Here is a 19,959-nt window from a genome sequence, read left to right on the forward strand (position 1 = left end):
ATCAACAAGGAATCTAGTTCTAATTTTCTGTGAGTGTTGTTTTTCAAAAGGCACCTCTAATTTAACCATCTTAATCAAGGGAGTATATAAATACAGTCAGCCCTCTGTATTTGTAGTTTCTGAATCTGTGGATTCAAGGAACTAAGGATCAAAAATACTAAAAAAAAAAAAATGCCAGAAATTTCCAAAAAGAAAAACGAATTTGTTGTGCACAAGCAACTCTTTTCATGACATATACATTGTGTTTATAACTACTTACATAACGTTTACATTGTATTAGGTATTATAAATAACCTAGAGATGCATTGGAGAAGGAAATGGCAACCCACTCCAGTGTTCTTGCCTGGAGAATCCCAGGGACAGGGGAGCCTGGTGGGCTTCCGACTACGGGGTCACACAGAGTCGGACACGACTGAAGTGACAGCAGCAGCAGCAGAGATGGGTTAAAGTACACAGGATGTGCTTAGGTTACATGCAAATACGATGCCATTTAATGTAAGGATATCGAGCATTCTCAGGTTTTAATATCTGTTTAGGTTCCTGATATTCTTTCTCTTTCGTGATTTTCTCGCAAATACAAATAAGAGTAAAGACATCACCTTGGGAGAGGATGAGTGAGTGGAGTACTTTGAGAATGCAGGAAAATATATCCTTGTAACATAAATAATCTTTCCTGTTATTAAGAAGAAGATAGAATTGACAAGCTTGACAACTTATCTCAAAAAAAGAGGGAACAATTTCTGTCCACTGCCCTACTTAATAAGTAGAAATCTTGCCCATGATTTTTACATTATACATCTCATATTTAAACTGTTCTCTTACACAAAAGTTGGGCTTTTCTGCTGGCTCAGCAGTAAAGAATCTGCCTGCAACGCAGAAGACACAAGAAACGCGGGTTCAGTCCCTGATTTGGGAAGATTCCCTGCAATAGGACATGACAACCAACTTCAGTATTAATGCTGAGAAAAGCCCATGTACAGAGAAGCCTGGCAGGTTACGGTCCATGGGGCCATAAAGACTCGGACACAACTGAAGTGACTGAGCACGGCACATACACAAAAGTTAGATTTAATTAGCAGTATCCGAATTTTCAGTGAAGGTGATGCTTCCATGGGAAAACCTGGAATTAAAATGTAAAGATTTATGTACGTATTTATATATACCAGAGGAATCTGCTTTGTTGTGTCATGACAGAATAAGACCAACCTATATAAGAATTACGTACATTAAACAGAATTTCTCATACTGTCAAGACCATGACTAGTTTCACTAAATAAAATATAGAAATATACACTTAAAAATGGATGAATAAATATCCAAGTGGAGATTTATAAGTAGACAATTTTATATGCAAGTCCAGAAGTATGAGTTGAAGTTGCAAGTGGAGGTAAAAACCTAAGAAGTATCAACATAATGAAATGGCAACATAATCAACATGAATGGCATTTTAAGCTGTTAGATTCTTTGAGATCTGTCTGAACCAGTGCTGAGACACAAGGTGAACCACAAACAACACATATGTAGTTTTTAATATTTATTAGCCACATAAACAATGATTGAAAGAAATAGGTGAAATTAATTTTGATAATATATTTTAACTCAGTTTATCCCAAAGAGTATCATTTAAATTTATAATCAATTTAAACATTGTTAATGAAACATTTACATTCTTTTATTATACTAAGTCTTCAAAATTGGTGTGTGATTTTACAATTATTACATTCTGCATTAGGATTAGTTACATTTCAAGTGGTCAATAGCCACATGTGGGTTATGGCTGTTGTACTTGACAGTGTATGTATACATAGAGAAAACTGAGGTCTAATTAAGGAGCCCAAAAGTTGTTGAGGTTAAACAAGTAAGTGAATTGTCATTTTTCAGAATACAGTTTCTTTGCTTAGAAGGAATAATTGTCCTCTTATTTCACTGGTTTTCCTATTTTAAATCCCAATTTTGGTGGCAAAACCCCCCACTGAGTACACTGTATTCTGGAAGGAGTTCTCTCACACATCCGTGTACCACCTCCTTGGAGAAAGTCTTTCCTGAAGAACTGTATCTTCAACTTCATTGCCCTAATTTGTTCCAAACTGACAGAAGACCCTGCAAGAGCTGAGTGAAAGTCCTCTCTCAGACATCGCTTTTTAGGTGAAAATTGGAAGTGGTCGGAGAGTCAGTAATTTGTGGAGCAATACTTAGGTACAATCCAATTTATTGTTCTTGCTGTTCAGTCTCTCAGTCATGTCCGACTCTTTGCGACCCCATAGACTGCAGCACGCCAGTCTTCCCTGTCCACCACCAACTCCCAGAGCTTGCTCAGTCATGTCCATTGAGTCAGTGATGCCATCCAACCATCTCATCCTTTGTCACCCCCTTTTCCTGCCTTCAATCTTTCCCAGCATCAGGGACTTTCCCAATAAGTTGGCTCTTCGCATCAGGTGGCCAAAGTATTGGAGTTTCAGCTTCAGCTTCAGTCCTTCCAATGAATATTCCAATTTATATACTCTTTCAAAACCAACATTTTATATGTAAATGCACCGAAAATATCTGGATATATACCCACCAAACTGAACACATTCCTGTGGAGAGAAGTAGGTGTGTAGAGGTGTGGAACTGTGAGGATTTTCATTATTTTGTTCTGTTTTGCTTTTTATGATGAAAAATGTTGACTATAAAATATATCATTTGTATAAGTTTTATTTTGTGTATGTAAGTTTTTGAAATATAGAGAAAATGAAATATAATTCATTCCAATGTAGCTAAATAAGCCCTGGTTATTGAAAAATTTATGTATCTAACATTTAGGGCAAAACCAAATATATTTAATTTCATATTGAATATCTTTTTCAGACATCATGAAAACCTAGATGTAAGGGAAGATCTTAACTATTTAGTTGATTGTGGCCCACTAACCTTCAGGCTAAAACTTTTTGACTCAAAGTGAAAGAGTAAATGAAGAATCTGCTTTATCCCTTCCTTGCCAGTTTTAAGAAAGGCTTGGGGGCAGCCTTAAATCTCACTGCAGTTAATAGAGACTTTCTCAGATGATGGACAGTTTCCTCCCCTTTAGTTGAACTTCCGTCTCTCAGAACTCCAGAGTGTAGTAATAACTTATAAACTTCATATTAAGTTCTAACAGCACTCATTGTGAGATAGACAAGCCCTCAACTACTCACAGTGAAGTTTCTTTCCTCTTACTCATCCTGCTGTGACTTCCATGCTGTTACATCGGTGGATTATTTAGCTAAATCCTAATTTACGGAACTTCTAAAGAGAACATAACCCAGGCATATCATAGGGGAGTTGAAATGAATGTGTAGTTATAGTTGGTATTTTTCTTTTGCTTTTGTTACCTAGTATCTCAGTAGAGACTTGGAGCTCTTTGTATCTTTATATAACTGGAGTTTTTATTTCTAGGTATTAACTCTCCCAGCCTCTGAGGCAGCTATAGTAGAGAGATGTACTCTTGGTTGCACCAAGCAGGTACAACTACATCAGATTTTGGGTCAAAATAGTGACGCAGGAAGGAGAAATGGGATGGTAGGAGATAACAATATTGAAATATTGGGGAAAAAATAGCACTGAAGCAGTTAGCACACTTATTGCAGGAAAGACAAATTCCTAGTGCAGAATTGGCAGGATTTTAGTGCACTGCAGGAGGATTCTTTAGCATCTGAGGCAGATTCAGTATAGGCAACACTGTGCCATCTGGCGGCTCATGGCAGTAGGCATGGCTGTAGGGATAGCGATTTCTCCTCAGACCAGTTCCACAGGATGGTTTGCACATTCATCTTTGATTCTGCGCTTCATCTGTGAGTCTTTCACTTTCACTGATTCTGTGACATTCCTTATATCCCATCAATAAATCTTCCCCATTGTCATGCTTAATCAGCCAAAGTCAGCTTCTGTTGTAAGCAAGTAAGAAACCTGTTATAATTACATCATAGTAGATTTGCCGTAGAAAGGTGCAGTCTCAGTAATCTGCAGAGAGCAAAAAGAAACTAAACCCTTCTGGATTGGTTGGTGCCTGGAATTCTCCTCTGATTTTACGGTGATCCAGCAGCCTCACTACTTAGCATATTCTGCTGCTGCTGCTGCTGCGTCACTTCAGTCGTGTCCGACTCTGTGTGACCCCATAGACAGAAGCCCACCAGGGTCCCCCGTCCCCGGGATTCTCCAGGCAAGAACACTGGAGTGGGTTGCCACAGAAAATATTCCCCAAAGTCAGAATAACTTGGAAGAGGGCTTTAAAGCCCTCTTTACTTGTTGTGTGTAAGTAAGAACCCTGTTTTCTACATAAAAACAGAAAACAAATTGAGGTCTGGTTTGGATTGCACATTGTCAGTCAAATCATAAGCTTTTTCTTCACTATATAGGAGAAAATTTACAAACCAACCCCTCCCCCAGAAAAAGAAGTTTTGTGCTACAGTTTAAAATATGATACATATTGTTGAACACATGAAACTTACATAATGTTATAAACCAATGTTGCCTCAATCAATTTTTAATTAAAAAAATAAGATATGAACAATTCAGAGTACAGGCGGATGATCAGGTCAAGCTGAAAAATTTATATCAAGTGCTGACTGCCTTGAAGTAGCTTATATTTAATTGGCAGAGTCTGTTTTCTGGTTTCTCATGCTTCTTTTCTGTTAACAGTAAATGTTCCTCTACTTAAAGCTTGGAAGGTGCAGAAACGCAGTTTTGAGTAAGAATACTTAATGATTTGGCACATGTAAATGTGTGCTTGCCTTTGTACTCTCTTCAAAGTTGGACCAAGAATATTCCTTAAGAAGAAACCATATAAATTCCTATTTTAATTTGCTACATACTGTGTGTAGCTCATCAGTTTTAGGTAGTAAGGAAAACACAAGTGAAAAACACTACTGTTTCAGTGACAGATATTGAGTCCTTGATCTTATATATTAAGTGATTGGCTTTTTTCGTGAGCATAGTGAGTTGGTGCTATTTCTCAATTATAGACAACCTTATAATTGGAAAAGCAAAATAGTTGATAAATTTAAAGTGCATAAAACTATTAGGATAAAATCCAAGACACAATTTGGAAGTATGAGCCTTAGTTTTATATATACCAACTTGATTATATTAGTTTTAGGACTACAAAAAAAATCTTTAAAACATCAATTTATATTAATACATTGGTGAATAAAAACTCCATGAAACTTTGCTGCAATAGACCTTTGGAACTGTGGGTATTTTATTTTGAGATAGGATGAGGGTTTTTTGGTGTGTGTAATGAATCATACTTTCATGAGATTAAGAAGTCAAATACTCAGACATGCCCAGAAAAGAATTTTTTTAAATGAGAGAAATTCTGAAATCTTGAGAGAATAATAATGTAAAAATGTATATCATGTCTCTGTATTTTTAGAAAATTCTGATGTACAGAGGACTTTCCTCAGTGCATCTTTCATATCTTTGTTCCGGAGGCTGTAGATCAGAGGATTAAAGAATGGGGTTGCCATGCAGTAAAACAGGGGCACAAATTTCTGTGTCCCAGGATGGCTTCTGGAGCCTGGACTCACGTACATCACCATAACTGAGCCACAGAACAAGGAAACCACCAAGAAATGGGAGGCACGTGTAGAAAAAGCTTTGTTCCTGCCTGAGCCAGCTGGGACCCGAAGTACAGCTCGCAAAACTAAGGTATAGGACCCAAGAATGTAGAGGAAACTGATGAAAATGATAAGCGAGCTTACAGTGGCACAAGTTAGAGTAGTTTTTGGAACGGGGGCACAGGACAGTGCCAACAATGGTCCCAGGTCACAGAAAAAATGGTCAATGACATTAGGGCCACAGAAAGGCACCCGGGACATAAGAACTGCAGGCATCAGTATTGATAAAAAGCCACCTGCCCATCAGAAAACCACTAATCGGGCACAGAGTTGATAGGTCATGATGGTGGGGTAATGCAGAGGTCGACAGATGGCAAGGAACCGATCAAAGGACATCGCAGATAGAAAGTAGCCCTCAGCTGCACACATGGAGAAGAAGAAGTAGAACTGGAGCAGGCAGCCAGCATAGGAGATGCTCTTGGTCTGGGAGATGATGTTGGCCAACATTTTGGGCACATCAGAACTGACATAGCAGATCTCCAGGAAGGAGAAGTTAGCCAGGAGGATGTACATGGGTGTATGGAGCTTCCGGCTTGACCACACAGCACAGATGATGGCTGCATTCCCAAGGAGGGTCAGGAGGTAGATGAGGGAGAATATGACAGAGAGGAGGATCTGGATCTCCCTGCGGCCGGGGAAGCCCAGGAGAATGAACTCACTCACAGACCCAGAGATATTACTGGCTTCTGAGAGGTGCATTCTTCTGATCTATGAAGGGAATGATCATTAGATTAGCCATTTCTTTCTCTTGAAAAGTCATTTTTTTAATTTTCTGACTTCTGTTTATTCCTTTAATGCACTTTTGTGAAAGGGCTCCATATGGTTCTGATTTTAACTCATTTCCCAATGATCTAGCTTAGTCCAATGAGAGCAGAGTTCTGAGAACCCCAGCCAATATGTTACTGTATGCTCCCACAGCGCCCACTGTAACAGTCTCCATTTTTTTCAGAGTACAAATTTCACTGACATCATATAACATGGAGTCCAGATTGTTTTCTATGTTTGCATTTACCTTAATTCTTCCTTGATGTAAAGTTCCATAAGATACACCCTCATACATCCATGTAATTTCTTTTCTCCTCATTGCAAAGAAAATTTTATTTAGAATTTTGGAAAATTCTAAGAAAAATCAAAGTTCAAATTAATATGGTAACACGTGGTAACTAGAGTTATTGTGGTGATCATTTTGTAGTGTATGAAAATACTGAATCATGATCCTGTACACCTAAAACTAATATAATATTGCAAGTCTATTTTATTTCAATTAAAAAAATGGCCTGGCAATATTCATAGCAGAAAAGTGGAATTCAAGGCTTGTCTTCAATAAGACAAAGAGAATCATTTTATATGAATAAGAGGTAAAAGATGAATGAAAAAATATTAAAGCTTGTCATGTTGTAAAAAAGTAATAAATTACTATGAAGTTGAATTAGGTCAGTACAAAAAGAGTACCTTACTATGTTGTCAGTTAACATTTTCTCAGGATATCTATCCTGGATGGCTCTGTTAACGGAAGCAGGGTGCTGAAGACATTGCCACAAATTCCATTTTAGACAGTACCTATTAGTTTCTTAGAGCTGGTATTTAACTTCTACTTGCTGAGCCAACAGCTAAACTGATACAGAGAAAAAAGGACCTTCGTTGGCTTCTCTTCTTTAATTAGGAGATCCTGGCTCTCAAATAGAAAAACAGCAAGAGGCAGATGGAGAAAACTTGTCTCTTTGCTTAGATGGCTGCAAAAGTATATTGTGCATGTACTACAGCTTTTCCTCCTTGACCCAAATTCTGATTTATGATAAAGAAGAGTTTTAGCAAGGCTACTAACTAAAGCTGGAAATCACCATCTTTGACCTGCCCTGCGTCCTAATTTTTGGCACTTTTATGAAAGTGAAAGTCACTCAGTCGTGTCCAACTCTTTGTGACGCCATGGACATCCATGGAATTCTCCAGGCCAGAATACTGGAACGGGTAGCCTTTCCCTTTTCCAGGGGATCCTCCCAACCCAGGGATTGAACCCAGGTTTCTGGCATTGCAGTCGGATTCTTTACCAGCTGAGCCACAAGGAAAGCGCAAGAATACTGGAGTGGGTAGCCTATCCCTTCCCCAGTGGATCTTACAGACCCAGGAATCGAACTGGGGTCTCCTGCATTGCAGGCGGGTTCTTTACCAACTGAGCTATCAGGGAAGCCCTCTGACTTGAACCAATTTCTGAACATTTTTTAAAAATTTGACGTCTAAGGTAGTGAGCAAAGAGCACCCGCTGTTATGTATGAAGCATTTATTGTGACCATCACTTAACATTCATTATCTCAATAAATTCTCCTCCCTCTGCTTTCCAGTTCTAGAGCCTTAAGAAAAAACACCTTCACATTTCTAAATGTAGCGCTGAATTTTACTGTCACTCTGAGCACGTTGATTCTAAAATCCAACTTTTTCCCCTACACAGATGTCAGCTATGTATGTATTAGCTGTGTTTCCTTATTGTTTTTTATTCAATTTGTTCATCTGCCACTTGCCTATATCAAATTTCCACTTGTGCATGTGGAGGACTAGCCTCAGGAAAGCTGTGTTAGTGATTGAGGCTATATACCATAGGAAAAGATTATTTACATATTTCTCACTGTCTCTCTCTATAGGATACATCAGATACATCACTAAGATGGTGAGGCGGGTATCTTCCAAACTAGCAGCTTCCATCAAATGCCAAAGGGAGATCAAGTATAAAAAGAGTTTTGTGTTCATTCAGAAAGACCAACAGATGGATGAGTTGAAATGAACTATAAGCTATACATCCCAGGTGATGGGCTCATTGGAGAAAACTTTGACTGGAAATTCAGTGATTGGAAGGGATGATATGATGCTTTAAATCAGAAGTAGACAAGCTAAATTTTCAATATTGGATATTTAGCTAAAATATGTGTAGTAAGAGCCATCACACTTTTTACTGTGACCATAATTTTACTTATACAGTTGAACTGGCTATGGTGGGTAAATAGAGTTGAACTGACTGTGGTGGGTAAGATTGTGTGTAAACAGGGCAAAGAAACTTGATAAAGAAAGGAAAATAGTGGAATGAAGGTGCGTTGCAGGGGTGTTATATTTTAATGGGAAATCCCCCTTCACTCACAGTCAGAATCAGTGTAAACCCACCTCAAAATTAAGGTAAGGATAAGAGTATTTGAGGAGGAGTCTTTGATGTTTTAACATAGGCTCTTGAATGAGCAGACGTTAATCAGAATTCGAAGTAAGAAAAAGGAAAATGTCATCAGAAAGAAAGAGAAAGAAACAACAAATTTTCTTTCAAATTTTTATCTGTAATACGGCTTGGTACTCTCATGAATGTCTTCCTTCCTTTCCTGATTAAAAACTCCTCTGTTCCTGCCTCACTGTTCTAAGTTCAATTCACCCAGGGCCCTTCTCTCCCTGCCTTGGGTCACTGTGGACTCTACCTGAGACTATATGTTGATTTTTCCTTTCACTGCAAATACAGGAATTCTTCAGTCTTAATTACACTTAATGAAAATAAATATCGATTACTTACAAAAGTTTTATCTCCTTTGAAGTGATATGAAGCTCATTAGCTTCTATCATTTCTTTACCTGAAAAATAATGCCAAACAGAGAAGTGTCAGCTCAAAATTTCCTGATGGGATTTTTGAACAATTGTATGCTGGACAGATGTGATTCTACCAGGAATAATAAAGATTTTGTAAAAAGTTATATATCAGTTGATATATTACCTTGTTTATCATATGAAATATATTTATAAATAAAAATCCAAAGGACCGTTCACAGCCCTCTTTCTGTAGCAATAATACACACAGTGGACATTGCAGCAGGCAGTTGAGGGGCTACCACTGTGCCCTCTTAAAGATCCTAGATGAAGAATTTGGGGGTCCTGGTGACACTCTGCCACACTTTGAGCCTCACAAAGGATTCTCTTTAACTGCAAAAAAAGAATAAAATGCCAAGAAACTCTCTGTTTTACTATGTATACCTTTCTGGCCACATACTGTCCCTAGAGGCCATCCCTCAGGAGCAGCAGGGACAATCAGAGGGCATCATTCAATCCCCAAGTGTGTTTTACTTTCAGTGTTGTGCTCAAAGCTGAAAAGGCCTTCCTGAATCCATCGGTGAGATTGTCACCTAGTAATGGCCCCTCTAATTTGCTGCTCACCTGACACCCACAGACAGGCTCTGGATTTAAAACCAGCTCCATATTGGATATCACCAGTTGCTTTAAGGCTCCCAGAGCTCCCCTGTTCGCATATGTGTTTCTTCAAATGACATTGAAAGTTCACTTTAATAAATTCCCAGATCCTGAGTATCTTCCTGTGGGAGCATGCTCGGTTGCCCAGTTGTCTGACTCTTTATGATCCTGTGCACTATAGCCCACCAGTCTCCTCTGTCTGTGGGATTTTCCCAGCAAGAATACTGGAGTGGGTTGCTATATCCTCTTCCAGGGAATCTTTCTGACCCAGGGATCGAACTTGTATCTTGCATCTCCTGCATTGGCAGGCAGATTCTTTACCACTGAGCCACTGAGGAAGCCCAAGTCTCTTCCCTATGACCCACTAAAAAGGTAACCTCCCTGCCTATCTTTATCAGTCTGTACAGCAGTGTTAAAAGTTGGTCTGCATTCCCTGAGTAGACTTTTGGTGGCAGGAACTGATTCCCAGTGAAATTGTACAGTGGCTTTCAATCCTCATGAGAATAAGAAAACCTAGGGTCTCACTTGTTCAGAGCCTCCTATCATACCCTCAACCACAAGGATTTTATGTCTTCTTATGTTTTCCAATTATCTTCTCCTGTCTCAATGGATATAAACACTCTACCCGGTTTTTATTGTGTTTAGGTGATAGTACCTGCTATTTGCTGATTACTATGCCAGCAGATTTCATATGTGTTATCTATTATATATGTGTGCATGCTCAGTTATAAGTCATGTCCGACTCTTTGTGACCCCATGGACTGTACCTGGCTGGGTTCCTCTATCCATGGAATTCCCCAGGCAAGAATACTGGAGTGGGTTGTCCTTTCCTCCTCCAGGTTATCTTCCCAACCCAGGGATTGAACCTGGGTCTCCTGCATTGCAGGCAGATTCTTTACCACTGAGCCATGTGGGAAGTCCTATCAAATACTTGTAAATCTCATTAAACTCTTTTGAATACTGTCTTATCCTTTTAAAATGATTGAACAGAAGCCCACAGAGGGTAAGAGTTTATATTTGGCTCTAACTCAACTTGGTTTATCTTTTCTACATATAGGGTGACTGGAGTGAAAAGTTATATCTAATCTTCCCATGGCTTCTACCTGTTATTCTTTCCTGGTCATTGTTATGTCTTTCTATCCCTCTGGGAAAATTCTATTAATCTTGTTATTTTGGCTTCTTGGCTTCCTTAAGTAGTTTCACTTCAAACATTATATTTGAGAAGGCTGTTCAGAATCTGGTTTATGGCTTAACATCTTATTTTATCTTGATACAACAAATTTGTCTGAAAAATGATTGCTATTGTGAACAAAGATTTGTTTAAAATAGTTATTGCCCATAAGCAGCTTTCAAGGTAATGAGCTACTTTGGCAAAAGTTCCAGCAAAAATCCCATTCAAGGACAGAACTTTAATTCTTTTTTATTCTTTGCTGTGTAAGCAGACACAGAGTAGTCTTGACAATGAGGTGCATTTGAATTCTCGGTAATACTGTTCCTGCCTGAAAACTCCCATGGACAGAGGAGCCTAGCAGGCTATAATCCATAGGGTCGCAAAGAGTTGAACACAACTGAGTATGAGCTTGCAGTGCCTCCCAGCAAGGTAGGGGTCAGACCAGATTCAGATGTTACTTCTGTTCGACTCTCTATTTCTTGTGCTAGACTCCATCTTTCTTCTCCAAGCTTTAGTTATTTTAGCACAGAGATACCAGGTGTCCAAAACCAGGCAGAAAGTCTCTAATCCAAGCTGACAAAGGCAGCAATATTGGAAGTAGCCCACTCACTCTGTTTGATGTTCACTAGTTCCAGCAGAAAGCAACCTGGGGGAAAGATAATTCTGAGTTAATAGTGACCAGGTCCTTTTACTGTAGCCCTGCTTCCTGTTGCTTCTTCTAGTAATGACTTAGAAGGATTTTCCATTGGAAGCACCAGTGATGTATCTGCAAGTCATAGAATCACTTATACTCTCACATTGTGTTTGGAGACTCATCTTTAAACTCCTCCCTCAGTGACTTGCTTATAAAAACTTCTTTTCATTCTTTGTTGCTTTGATGATGACTGTCTAACCTTTTCAAACATTTTGTTACTGATAATGTATATTGTCAGTATTTCATTAGCATGTAACCTTCCAAATCAGTTCTTTTCCTTTTTAACTCCAGAAACACCTCAGAAACCAATCCTCTCAGATAGGTCAATTGCCTCAAGAAAGAAAGCCATCCTGGTTCCGGGCAAATTGGACCTTCCCAGGCACTCTTTTTGTTCCAGGCAGGATATTGTGGAAGGTAGGCAGCTAAGCCCCAAGGACTGTGTTGAACCAGGTTCAGCTTTGGGCAATATGGCCCAGGATACCAGGTCCCTCTCTTGGCACAGCCTTCCCCAGGCCATACATTAGGACTCTTAGTGTTGCTGTGTTCCTTGTGAATTTGGGCAGAAGAGAGAAGTGGCCAAATACATATACTTGTCACTTTATACTTGACTTTAGATCGATGATATCCAAACTGTTGGAGATGATATCTGTTCTGTTCTGTTCCGTCGCTCAGTCGTGTCCGACTCTTTGCGACCCCATGGACTGTAGCCTACCAGGCTTTTCCGTCCGTGGGATTCTCCAGGCAAGAATACTGGAGTGGGTTACCGTTTCCTTCTCCAGGGGATCTTCCCGACCCAGGGATTGAACCCGGGTCTCCCGCATTGGAGGCAGACGCTTTAACCTCTGAGCCACCAGGGAAGCCCCATAGGTAGTGCTTAATTTCACCATTCTGCTTCATTTGTTCTCGCCAAACATGTCCTGTACATTAAATAATGAATTTTCAAATGAAAGCGAATTTAACTAATTCTGAGAATTTTCTGGTCTTTTGAGAGTCTCCCATGCAACTTTGATATGACTGCTAATCTCAGACAAGAGGTGGAATCCCTGACTCAGAAGAAGTTGGGCAGAAATAGAATTTTAATAGGCTTGAAAGCAGGCACCTGGCACTGGCTCGGAGAGACTCCAATTATGTAAAAAATGCGTTACACCCATATCTTTCCTCACTCCCTCCACTGTTCCACCCACTTCATATTGTCTTTAGAGCACTGTTTTGTGATTTTCTTTTTCTCCTCTTGGTTTCTTCCCAAATGCTGATTGATTTAATCAGTTGATGGACATGAGTTTAGGTAAACTCCGGGAGTTGGTGATGGACAGGGAGGCCTGGCGTGCTGTGATGTATGGAATCGCAAAGAGTCGGACACCACTGAGTGACTGAACTGAACTGAGGAACATAATCATTTTATGGTTACAGCGTAATATAAGTAGTTCTCTCTTGTTGGACATTTAGATTGCTTTGCAAGTTTTTTCTATTACAAACTATTCTGTGATGATGTTCTCTTACAGTGAATTAGTATAAGTGTATTAGCTGATCAAAATGTATATATAATTTTAAGACTTTTCTTTGCCATATTGCTAGATTGCTTTCTAAAAGTGTTGCCCTAACTTAGTCTAACCAGCAGATAGTGAGAATGCTCATTTTCCTCACATTTGAAACACACACACACATACAGCTTATTATAATTCTGTCTAAAAATTACCATTATGAATATTTTAAAGTAATGTGTCATTATTTTAATGTGTATTTATTTAATTAGTAATTTGGTTGAGTCTAAGAAGTGTTTTTTATCATTTTGCCTTTTTTTCCTTTTCATTTATATATATAACATTTTTCTAATCATGTGTTCATTTTTCTTGATTTAAAATAATTTCTTATAGCATATTTATATTTTCCATTTTTGATGTTTTACCTATTCAATACATGTGCATAGCAATTTTTTGAACCAAAGCTATTTTTTATGTAGTCACATATGCACTCTTTCTCTTAGTGGTTTATACTTTGGTTTTATGCTTAGGAATATATTCACATCTTGAGATTACATATTGATAACATATATGATGTAGAATTGAAAGATGTCTGTTTTTGTGAACAGAAAATGTGTGCAATTATCAACAGGGAAACACAACCAGTCTCCAGTACTTGTAGCAATTTCAGAAAGGATAAATTTCAGAAGGATAAACCCCTTCTCCATAAAGGAAGGGGTTAGTGTAATCAACTTGCCATCAAGTGGCTGGCTCTAGTGACTTCTGAGACACTCTGAGGCAGAAATTTGAAAGATATGTGGTGGTTTTGAAGTGGGACACTGTTCAGTTCAATTCAGTTCAGTTCGGTCGCTCAGTCGTGTCCGACTCTTTGCGACCCCATGAATCACAGCACACCAGGCCTCTCTGTCCATCACCAACTCCCGGAGTTCACTCAAACTCATGTCCACAGAGTCGGTGATGCCATCCAGCCATCTCATTCTCTGTCGTCCCCTTCTCCTTCCTCCCGCCCCCAACCTTTCCCAGCATCAGGGTCTTTTCCGGTGAGTCAACTCATCGCATGAGGTGGCCAAAGTATTGCAGTTTCAACTTTAGCATCAGTCCTTCCAATGAACACCCAGGATTGATCTCCTTTAGAATGGACTGGTTGGATCTCCTTGCAGTCCAAGGGACTCTCAAGAGTCTTCTCCAACACCACAGTTCAAAAACATCAATTCTTCGGCGATCAGCTTTCTTCACAGTCCAATTCTCACATCCATACATGACCATGGGAAAAACCATAGCCTTGACTAGACGGACCTTTGTTGGCAAAGGAATGTCTCTGCTTTGTAATATGCTATCTAGGTTGGTCATAACTTTCCTTCCAAGGAGTAAGCGTCTTTTAATTTCATGGCTGCAGTCAGCATCTACAGTGATTTTGGAGCCTCCAAAAATAAAGTCTGACACTGTTTCCACCGTTTTCCCATCTATTTCCCATGAAGTGATGGGACCAGATGCCACGATCTTTATTTTCTGAATGTTGAGCTTCAAGCCAACCTTTTCACTCTCCTCTTTCACTTTCATCAAGAGGCTTTTGAGTTCCTCTTCACTTTCTGCCATAAGGGTAGTGTCATGTGCATATCTGAGGTTATTGATATTTCTCCCAGTATGAGTTAAAATTCATGTAGAACTATTCAGTACAACTGTAGCTGAAAAAGAAGCTTACCAAAAGTATCTGCTACAATAAACATCTGGCTCCATTACCATTTACTAGTGTGATATTTGGGAAATTCCTGAACCTCACTAAAACTGTTAATTTTCTAATTTTTTAACATAGTGTTGGTAATAACTTGCTCCAGAAGGTTGTTATATGTATAAAATAAATGCATATTATATGTATATAATAAATGAAGTGACTGTTCTCAAATTACTCAGTGTGATAACAGTTCCATCAGGTGATTTGGGAGAAAATAAAGTTATTTTGTCAAAATTGGATAAAATTCCATTTCAGTACATGATTTTTGGAGATTTATAATACTTACAATGTTTTGAAGACTTCATGAATTTGCTTACTTTGGTGTAACCCTTTACTTGCTTTATTTAAGAATGGCACTTAAAAAAGCTGAGCAGACAGTTTTTCTCCTTTCCTATTAACTTCACATGGATTATTCCTAGAAAAGCATGTTGGTAAATTTGGAGATAGTTTACATAAGTGGTTTAGCTCAGGATCAGCACTGATAAATTCTTAGAAATAGTAGGACATGTAATTGAAATAAAGGAAGTAGCCTGCAAGGCTGACCTCTGTATGAGAGGAGGTAAGAATTTATTTTATGATTTGGAATGAATGTCCAAATGGTGAGACTGGTCCAGATGGTGAGATTGAGGGAAGCATCTGAGGGAAGTGGTAAAACAAGAGATTGTTTATTGAGTAGATAGACTTTGCTTGTATCCTTGTAAATAATCTCCTAAAATAAACTAGACAAATTTGAAGTTTAGATTTCACTATATCCTTAATTCATAAAGTCCTGAATTAAGCAAAAGTTACTAAAAAACTTGAATTTTATTTCGTTTTAATTAATTAATTAATTTCATTCCATTTTAAGTGTCAGCAGCCTGAATTACGAGGTGTTTCTGATATGTAAAGTGTGAGATGCAAAAAGCCTAGTTAATTATTATCGCAAAATCGGTTACAAATGCAGAAACCACACACCTTTGGAAGCAACAGTACATTTTATTCACTACACATTCTCATCTCTTTTCCCTATCTGCTTTAAGAAAGCTAGATGACTGTAGGGTGAGCAAACCATAAGCACCCAGAAGGAAATAATAGTTAAAATAATCAGGGAAACAGCATCTTATGTTAAAGATATTTTGGATGATGTTCTTAATTAAGCATTTTTACTTAGGTAGATAATTTGTCCAGGCAATTGTTCACCCATTCAGTCCACTTTGTGAAATAGGACAGAAAAAACTTGCTATAGAACCCCCAGAAATTCTGACCGTCCTTGTCCAGACAACCTCAGATTCTTGGTTCTTTCTTAAAGGAAGTCCAATTACAGTTGTACTTCACTTTGTGGAATAGATGATTTTCTGAAGGCTATAAATGTGGCTCCCTAAATTACACTTTATTTCTCTGTTATATTCTTAGAATCATCTTTAAAAAATACGTGCTAGTGGTGAAAATAAAATGCATAAACAAACCAACATTTGTAACTATATATTTTAAAAAGATCTTTAGACACATTTTAGATAATACTTAATATGTCACATGGCAAAAATACCGAAATAAAATATGGTCCTACAGCATGTCAATTGACACTGGATTTGCAGCAAAGAGAGAAGTCCTGACTAATGCCCTTTACATTTAGCATATATCTTAACTTTATTGAATAAACACGAGCCACTAAGTTCCTAATTCTTATTTTGAGTACTTTCTGACTTACTACTTAATATGCACCTAAGGCTGTTTGTTTCTTTACGATCCTTAGAGTAGAAACAGGAATTATTCTTTGGAAGAGAGTAAAAAGATCACACCTGTACGGCTGTACTTTTTTCATACGGTAATCCTTACATTCTGTGGCTACCAGTGGAGAAGATGTTGCAGTGTAAATACCAAAACAAGTTTATGAATCCTCTTGAATCCTTATATGTTGCTTCAATTCTGAAACACAAAGCAGATTTATACTTCCTTTTAGAAGCTTGGTTATGATGACAAGTTCAATTTTCTTAAGACAATTTTATTTCTTAAAAATGACTAATCCGCTTTGCAGGCATGGTGCGCTGCAGTTGCATGCTGTTCAGAAAGTATGGAAACTTCATTGATAACCTGAGACTCTTCACCAAGGGAGGAAGTGGTGGAATGGGCTACCCTCGTTTAGGTGGAGAAGGTGGAAAAGGTGGTGACGTCTGGATTGTAGCCCATAACAAAATGACTTTAAAACAACTTAAGGATAAATATCCTCAGAAACGGTTTGTGGCTGGAGAAGGAGCAAACAGTCGAGTTAGTGCACTGAAAGGCTCCAAAGGGAAAGACTGTGAAATTCCTGTCCCTGTGGGTGTTTCAGTAACTGATGACAGTGGTAACGTTATAGATTCCCAAATGCTGGAAAATCCTCTTTGCTAAGTAAGATTTCTTATGCAAAACCTGCAATTGCAGATTATGCATTTACAACAATAAAGCCTGAACTCGGAAAAATTATATATAGTGATCTCAAACAGATATCAGTAGCTGATCTTCCTGGTTTAATAGAAGGAGCACATATGAACAAAGGAATGGGCCACAAATTCCTCAAGCATATAGAAAGAACTAAACAACTGCTTTTTGTTGTTGATATTTCTGGATTTCAGCTTTCTTCCCAAACTCATTACAGAACTGCTTTTGAAACCATAATACTGCTTTCAAAAGAGTTAGAGTTGTACAAAGAGGAACTTCAGACAAAATCTGCACTCTTAGCAGTAAATAAAATGGACTTGCCAGATGCACAGGATAAGTTCCATGTACTGATGAACCAACTCCAGAATCCTAAAGAATTTTTGCATTTATTTGAAAAACACATGATTCCAGAGAGGACTGTGGAATTCCAACACATCATCCCCATCTCTGCAGTTACTGGAGAAGGAATCGATGAACTAAAGAACTGTGTAAGGAAATCTCTGGATGAACACGCCAACCAGGAAAATGATGCATATCATAAGAAGCAGTTGCTTAATCTACATATTTCCAATACAATATCTTATAGTGAGCCACCATCAAAGAATGCTGTTTCTAGTCCTAGAATGGATGTAACTTAAATATATGAAAAGTGATACTGAAATTGTGTTCATTTGAAAGCTCTTTGACATTTTTTAGAATGTTGGTTGTTACTAACCTGCTGTATATACCATCATTCAAGAACCATATTTTTAAAGATGTTTTGTAGTTAAGTTTGTCAACAGATAAAAAAATAACCAAGGGTTAAAAATGACAGTTTATAATGTTATGGCCATCCACGTGTAATAACATCCTATAGTATTCTATCTGTATGTCTCTGCTGCTGCTGCTGAATCACTTCAGTCGTATCCGACTCTGTGTGACCCCATAGACGGAAGCCCACCCGGCCCTGGGATTCTCCAGGCAAGAACACTGGAGTGGGTTGCCATTTCCTTCTCCAATGTGTGAAAGTGAAAGTGAAGTCGCTCAGTCGTGTCCGACCCTTAGCGACCCCATGGACTGCAGCCTACCAGGCTCCTCTATCCATGGGATTTTCTAGGCAAGAGTACTGGAGTGGCTCTAGTGAGATAATTTTTAAGATTATAAAACAGGGTTCCTTATGAGCAACTAGGTTTTATTTGTTTGTTTTTGAGTTTCTCATTACCTGGTTCTCCTAAATTTGTAATAGTTCTTTTTTTTTTTTTTTGAACAACCTCAAACTCCTGATTTTGAACATATTCACTTATAATAAAGATCACTGATAATCAGCAAAAAAAAAAAAAAAAAGACTAATCCATCATGTAGTGGGTGACTTTTATGATAATAGTAGGCTTTATTGTAATAGTTCCTTAACCAAAATTATTATTAAATTTTCTAGAAAACCATCCTGTTCGTGTCTTATTCAGATAGCTTGTGTTGCAACTTAGTTCACTATGACTTCTGATTTATGTTTTAAGAACAGATATTTCAGCCCAAAAGACTTTCCTTAGAGCAGCCTTCATCTCACTGTTCCTGAGGCTATAAATTAGAGGATTGCAGAGGGGTGTTATTACAGAATAAAATAAGGTCACAATTTTTTGCACTTTCACTGGGTGTCCTGATCCAGGACTAACATATATCACCATAACAGAGCAAAAAAACAGAATTACCACAGCCAGATGAGAAGCACCAGTGGAGAAAGCCTTGCGTTTGCTGGCTTCTGAGGGCATCCTTACCACAGCCAGAATCACCAGCACATAGAAGCAAAGGAGGAAGAGAAAGGTGCCAGTCATGAAAACAGCATTGAAAGTAGAGTAAATGAGTTGTGTGGTGCTGTCTTCAGAACAGGACAGCATCATCAATGGGACAGGATCACACATAAAGTGGTCGATGATATTTGGGTTGCAAAAGGGCAACTGTGAAATGAGAACAACAGGGGTTAGGAAGAGAATGAACCCACAGGATCACCCAAAGATGATGATGGCAGTGTAGAGCTCTTTAGTCATGATGCGTGGGTAATGCAGAGGATGGCAGATGGCAAGATACCTGTCAAAGGCCATGATGCAAAGGTAGAAGCCCTCGTCACACCCAAAAGAGAACAAGTAGGACTGTGCAAAACAGCTCACGAAGGAGATGGACTTGCTTGAGGATAGAAAGTTGGCCAACATATTAGGGATGGTTGTGGTGACATAACATATTTCCAGGAAAGAGAAATTCCCCAAGAAGATGTACATGGGCGTGTGAAGGCGCTGATCCCACCGCACATCTGTGTTCCACATCAGGGTCGGGATATAGGCTACTGAAAAGAGCCCGAAGTAGAGGAGCTGCATTTCTGGGCTTGAGGGAAAGCCCAGCCCAGGAGGATTAAGTGGATAACAAAGTGGGTGGTTTCTCTGCTGGACATATTCATTGGTCTGGAAGACATGGGATGACAGAAGTTACTTAACTTTAACACAGTATACTGATTCTTCCTGAAAAATCCTAGTTTCGTTACCAGTTTGGGTAGATTAAGTAATAAACAATGAGTTTTATTTTAAAGCACCCAAATGGTGATCATCATAACCTATTGCCCAAGAGTATGATTTCATTTGATGATGTTGTTTAATCACGTAGTCATGTCTGACTTT

At 38.6% G+C, this 19,959-nt stretch overlaps 3 pseudogenes; 1 reads left to right on the forward strand and 2 right to left on the reverse strand.

Moving 5' to 3' along the window:
* Window positions 1-5,369: 5,369 nt before the first annotated feature.
* On the reverse strand, window positions 5,370-6,332 carry LOC148776652 (olfactory receptor 11H6-like; annotated as a pseudogene).
* A 10,604-nt stretch (window positions 6,333-16,936) lies between these two features.
* LOC129543037 (GTP-binding protein 10 pseudogene) lies at window positions 16,937-18,468 on the forward strand (annotated as a pseudogene).
* Window positions 18,469-18,680: 212 nt separating this feature from the next.
* LOC148776653 (olfactory receptor 11G2-like) lies at window positions 18,681-19,757 on the reverse strand (annotated as a pseudogene).
* Window positions 19,758-19,959: the final 202 nt, after the last annotated feature.

This window comes from Moschus berezovskii, chromosome 9 (assembly GCF_049115385.1).
Source record: "Moschus berezovskii isolate FMDL1 chromosome 9, NW_MosBer_1.0, whole genome shotgun sequence".
NCBI lineage: Eukaryota > Metazoa > Chordata > Mammalia > Artiodactyla > Moschidae > Moschus > Moschus berezovskii.